At 38.3% G+C, this 6594-nt stretch overlaps 1 long non-coding RNA gene across 2 annotated transcripts; it reads right to left on the reverse strand.

Moving 5' to 3' along the window:
- Window positions 1-2759: 2759 nt before the first annotated feature.
- LOC115920701 lies at window positions 2760-5906 on the reverse strand. Of its 2 annotated transcripts, XR_004062472.1 has the most exons (4): window positions 5891-5906; window positions 5251-5345; window positions 4369-4472; window positions 2760-3519 (listed from the first exon to the last, which is right to left on the reverse strand). It is a non-coding gene; the product is annotated as an uncharacterized LOC115920701 (long non-coding RNA). The 2 variants fall into 2 exon arrangements; XR_004062471.1 differs by lacking the exon at window positions 2760-3519 and having other exon boundaries at window positions 4116-4472.
- Between the last annotated feature and the right edge of the window lie 688 nt (window positions 5907-6594).

Raw genomic sequence — 6594 nt, forward strand, 5'->3', positions numbered from 1 at the left:
ATGTGGATAAGACATCGCTTCACAATGCAGATGTACTCGGTTCGATTCCCGGCTATGCCTTTCTACCTTGTGTTTTTTAAATCATTTTTTCTTCATTTTGATTTGTTCTTCTCTTTTTTTTTGTTCAGGGGACACCCCCTTTTCTCGTATTTCGATTGTGACGCTGCTCATATTCACATCTAAATTCATACCTGAATTTATTCATGATGTGATTCAGAATTGTATATAAAATTCTTGCTATGTATAAGTCATATAACTATCTTGTCATGTTTTGTGCTGAAAGCCAGAGAACCGTACCTGCTCACATACTTTTTCTTATAGAGTCTTGACGCCCTTCTGGCTTTCAGCACACGACACCATGTTTTTTTCTTATGTTTTATGTATTACATGTTATACCAATGGAAAACTAATTTCTACGGAGCCCGGGAAGGGACATGGTAAAAATATTTTTATCTCGTTAAAACGAGATAGTTATCTCGTTTTAATGAGATAGTATCTCGTTAAAACGACATAGTATCTCGTTTTAATGAGATAGTATCTCGTTAAAACGACATAGTATCTCGTTAAAACGAGATAGTTATCTCGTTTTAATGAGATAGTATCTCGTTAAAACGACATAGTATCTCGTTTTAATGAGATAGTTATCTCGTTTTAATGAGATAGTATCTCGTATAAGTCTATTGCATACTGGAACCGGGTGGTCCCTGTATTAACCCAGATAACAATACGACGTTACGCCAACGTGGGGCCAACGTAAGCTGTTACGTTGGTCCAACGTCGCCAACATGATGTTGGGCCCACGGCTTTCTTGCCGGCGGGCCAACGTTGGCCCGACAGTGACAAAATGACATTAAGCCAACATCGGGCCAACGTTGTGCCGACCCCTATCCGACCATATGTGCCGATGTCCTCCCGACATTGAACCAACGTTATGCCAACCTCTTTTCCACCGTATGCCGACGTCTTTCCGACATTGGACCAACGTCGTCCCAACCCTTTTTTAACCATGTGCCGACGTACGACCAACGTTATGCCAATCCCTATCCCACCATGTGCCGACGTTGTTCCGACATTGGATAAACGTTATGCCAACCCTTATCCTACCATGTGCCGACGTCTCCTCGACATTGGCCCAACGTTATACCAACCCCTTTTCAACCATGTGCCGACGTCTCCACGACGTAGGACCAACGTTATTCCAACCCCTATCCCACCATGTGCCGACGTAGTTCCGACATTGGACCAACGTTATGCCAACCCCTATCCCACCACGTGCCGACGTCGTGGGCTGTTACGTTGCGCCATCGTCGCCAATGTGATGTTGGGCCAACGGCTTTCTTGCCGGCGGGCCAACGTTGGCTCGACAACGACGAAATGACATTAAGCCAACATCGGGCCAACGTCCCCCGACGTATGACCAACGTCATGTCAACCCCTATCCCACCATATGCCGACATAGGACAAACGTAATGCCAACCCCTTTTCCACCATGTGCCGACGTCTCCCTGACGTAGGACCAACGTAATGCCAACCCCTTTTACACTATGTGCCGACGTCTCCCCGACGTTGTCCTAACATAATGCCAACCCTTTTCCCACCAAGTGCCGACCCCTCCTCCACCATGTGCCAATGCTAGACCAACGTTATGCCAACCTCTTCTCCACCATTTGCCGACGTAGAAGCAACGTTATGCCAACCCGTATCCCACCATGTGCCGACGTTGTACCTCCCCTTTCCAGTTCATGCCAACATCCTTCTGACATTACCAACACCAACTCAAAAACATATTCACACCAACATCAGTCGTCCGTTCATAAGAACATCGTCAAGATCATACTACATCGGACATGTACAATCATTCAAACACATGCATCACAACGTGACAAGAAAAAGCCAAGTAGTTAAAGATTGGATTAAATAAATAAACAGAGCAAAATCCACAAAATGAAGATAGTAACAATTTCATCAAAATTAGACTGAATTTGAGAAAAGTTCATTATAGAACTCGACTTAGATCCCTCTGGAAGATATGTATAATAACAATATTGAAGCAAGAGGGACATGTTATTTTAATTTCGTCATGTCTATTATCTTGTACATTTTAATCACTATCAAAACTTGATAACAACTTATTTGTCCCATTTTAATGAAAAGTTCACCATCTTGCTTCTTAGAATTTGCTCTGAATACATCCCCCTCCCTCCAAAACAAAAGAACAAGGAAAATAAACTGATTTTGTGATAAAACATACTTTATTTTATGTGTAATAAACAAACTGTTGTAAATGTGAATACAATTATTGTACATCTTTCTTTTGTATTTTCGTGAATTCGAAAAAGATGTAAACGTAGTTTCAAGTTCAAGGTATCTCAATGTGTCACAATATAGGCCTACTATCAATGAATGCTAGGACGATAGGAGCTGTTATAAAAATGAATTGTCGCTTACACGTAACACAACATAACATACTGAAATTCATTGTACGAATATAATAAACAATCCTCACAATTTCCCGAGTAAAACAAAAAAAAACTTTCTGGCAGACGAACACGATTGCTTATGACAAGATTCCTCTACATACATGTATGTACAGCACAAAAATATAAAGAAATTAATAAAGTGTCCACCATTTGCATGCCAAGAACTAGGCAATTAATGTAAACAATGTTCCATAAAAAATTAAAAAAATAAAATTCAGAGAAATTGCCAACATTTTGTCGCCATATCTATTGTTAACACATCTACAAACTTTTTTTTTAGGAGGGATAGTATACATTGCTTGAATGTGTGAAGTAAAGCAATCGCTAAATGTTTATATAACAAGAGAGGAAATTTGAAAGTGAAGTAAGAAAGAGCAGAGCTTGTAAAGGGAAAAACACAAGTTTCTTCACTCTGATATACCACTTTCAATATTTCTTTAAATTGAGAAGAAGGTAGTACGAAAAACATTCAGTCACTTAGATATATGAAACATTTTTTTCTTACCTTTGAAATTCTTTATAGCATGCATTTAGTTGACACGTTATACAGGCATTCAAATCAATTACGATCTTCTTCGACTCATGGTATAGCTCTCTTTTTAAAATTGGGCCATTAGTGAAATTTCACCACAATAAATAACAAGTAAAGATGCATAACACACTATTTAATAACAAAAGTAATTGTTTATGTTTGTGTACAAAACATAATGCCTGCAGAGCTGGCTAGCAAGCACCGTAGCTTGCCTAAGCGGAGATCGTTCTTGATATAACATCACTAATCCTTTGGTCAATCATTCCGAGGAACTCTGAGAATTTTAAGGGCGGGGTCCACCATTAGACGAGCAACTTGGAGAGGTTTTCAAAAAATTGTAAAAAATATAAGGAGGCATTTATTTATGAAACAATTGTTATTATGTTGCTTTAAAAGGGTCTTGATACAAGACATAAAAGTTTTAATTTCCTAAGGCAATGGACCTTTAAAGAATGGGTTAGTCGGAATCAAAATCTTGTCTAGCTTGTGGTAGTACAACTTCGACATCTGTGGCAAAAAAAAAAGAAGAAAGAAACCAAACAAGATTTAAAAGCAGATCATGGAAACATCACCTTGAAATAGTATGGATATTCATCAAATAGTACGGCATTCAAGGGAAGTAGTCTTGAGTGGCACATCCTCCCTAGTTTTGATGAAATTTCATGAAAATAACTTCGTTCAAACTTTAGAGCGAATGACCCAGACGTATGGAAATTAGAAAGGAATGGATTTCTTTTATTTTTGTCTTGTTTAATTAGAATAGCATCAAACACTCTTCTTAACAAAGGAAATATTCATTTGAGGTAAAATGGCAGTAATATTCTTCAACAGAAAGAACCAATTTATAGTATCTGTTTGCTCAGTGTTGAGATGCTTGATTGATAACAGTTTAACGCCCCTCTTAAGTGTTGGATCCCAAAATTAGCCAAAGAATAGAAATATATATGACTGGAAAGCCAATACAAAACTAGACAACTTTGCTGGACACAATTTTTCTTCATAACGATTGCAGAAAAAGTTACAGCCCTTTGAATTAGGAGTGTCTGGCAGAATGCGGCAAAATTGTCACTCCCTAAAATCATGGGGCACACAGGGATTTCATGGTTGGTCGCACAAAGAGTTACAAATGTGGAAGATGTAAACATGGCCATGAGGACGGAAAAAGCTGCAGAGGATCCAAGAAAAATCATTCAGGAGTGCATGGAGGCATGGCAGAGAAAGATGGGACATTGTGTAAGACTCCAGTGGGATTGCTTCGAAAGGGAAAACTCAAAGTCTGTAATTTGGGTATATATTTCTTTTGTGATATCAGTCCTGGAACTTTTCTGACACACCTCGTATATCTGTTCCACTTACTTGGCATCTGTGGATAGCATCCTTGAAGAAAATGCCTAAGAGCAGGTTGGTGAGTTGAAGGTTAATTCTTCTCAAATGCTGCCTCAATGTTGCCAAGGAAAATGCTGAAAATGAAAAAAGGAGGGAACAGTGACGACTAATGATGCATTTTTTTTTTTTGGGGGGGGGGGGGGCTTAGGTAGTGACTAACAATTACCTACATTTCTTGAAATATAATAAAATGTTTAGTCTTTCTGTTTTTTGAAGAGGTACATGTATGAACTTACTATAATATGCAACTTGTGAATAATTTACCTGTTGCTGATTCTCACTTGCAGAGAGTTTGAATTAAGTTACATTGAGCTCCTATCCTCATGGATGATTCCTATAGTCATACATATATCGGTTACAATCTGAAAATGCATTTTTTTTTTTTAAATACATGAAACATTTCATTATTTACTTCAATCGCATTATGGTTAATGTCACCACTCCAAGCACTGCCATTTATTTCATCATTGGCATTGAATTGCCAGTGACAGCTTACCATTTCCATAGTCTAGTGCCATAGACTTTGTACATGGTGAAGGTATACACATGGAATGAGAGGTGAATCGAACCACACTTTAGCCCCTTTCTTTTATCTTTAGAACAATCTTAAGACATTTATTGAGTTACATGCATGATTAAAAATTGTACATCCATGGGTAGAATTTTGAATGATTCCTGCCAAGTTTGGTTACATGTGATCATGCATTTTGACCAAAAAAATTGATAAATCTGTTCCCTTTTCCATTTAGCCCCCACCCCTGATCCTAATGAACCCACCCCTGATGAAGGTGACAATAGCTAATCTTGAGCCTTCTGTTCATTGAGCTTCAAATCAATCCCAGAAAGTCATACCTGAATGAGATTAGCTGGGTGGTCAATGCTGTGCTGGAGGCTAGGGTGTGTATGCATGGGTCACAGCTGCAGAAAACACCCTACAAAAATTGTGCCTAAAAAGAGAATTTAAGAAAAAGTCAGTAAGTGACCTGTGCAATTAATACCCATATCAGGGCTGCACAAGAATTAGGTCATAAGTTTCAAGAATAAGATTATGTGCCAACTAATGCCCAGAAAATTGGATTGTTTAGGTCTATCCTAAAGGTACGCTACAGCTCTAAGAGTCTATCAGTTCAGTACGTACCATCTACAGGTCCTTTGGATTCAAAATTACTGAGTCTGTACTCTAATAAGTAATCAATAGTCTGTCCATCATCAAAGGTGTTCAAGTCTAAGATTGAGAAGAGCCACCTACGATTCAACTATCTATTCTTTGCGCCCTCTCTCATCTGCTGCAATCATATACCAACTGGTCCAGCATCGTATACATCCAGATCCAGAAATCGTTACAAGTGTTTTCAAAACTTTTTCCTAGAACTTACATTCCATTACCCCTCATCTTGCTGCCTATTCTTCTATCTAATTTAATTTCTTATTTCAATTCAGTTTCTTTTTTTAACACTTACACTGAATAGGATTATAAGAGGAATTATCTTACTTGGAAACTCTGGATAAAACCCTTGTCCTTGTCCTTCAATTGGTGAGCTGAGCCTGAGGGATATTTCTTCTCAAATGCTGCCTCAGTGTTGCCGAAGAACACGCTGAAGACAGAAAACAAAGAAGCAGTGATGATTAGTGAGGCAATTTTTTTGTTACCAAAATCATTAGCTATTCTTTTTTGGAAGATGGGAGATGAGTATGTGGTCCATGCATGGATGGACCATATACATACATGTATGATATAGGGTCTAGAGTCTACTCCCAACTAACTTATATAGATGTAGATCCTACACATGTATTAACACTTATGTATGACATTAGTTTAAGTTTGTCGATGTTTTAGCCAGGCATTAAGTTACTGAAGAAATACAATGAATACAAAATTAAAATATTGAAAACACAATCAATAATAATAATAATCCGCTTTTTTATAGTGCTTAAGAGTAAGACATTAATAATGTATCTAAGCAGTTTACAGATTATTATTACCCCGTCCCCGGTCATCGGATTCAATCAGGATTGCCCGCACACAATGTATGCACATTCTCCACTCCCTGGGGGAGTATTCCAGCCATGCATGCAGTCTAGGTCTAGTCCTTATTTATAATATTTCAAAACTTATTGATTTTCTACACTCGTAGTTACTAGTACAATAAACCACCCCTGCAGGCATGGGGCTCACTACGTTAGCCCCATGGTGTA

This window comes from Strongylocentrotus purpuratus, unplaced genomic scaffold (assembly GCF_000002235.5).
Source record: "Strongylocentrotus purpuratus isolate Spur 01 unplaced genomic scaffold, Spur_5.0 spur5_scaffold_9, whole genome shotgun sequence".
In the NCBI taxonomy this organism is placed as follows: Eukaryota; Metazoa; Echinodermata; class Echinoidea; order Camarodonta; family Strongylocentrotidae; genus Strongylocentrotus; species Strongylocentrotus purpuratus.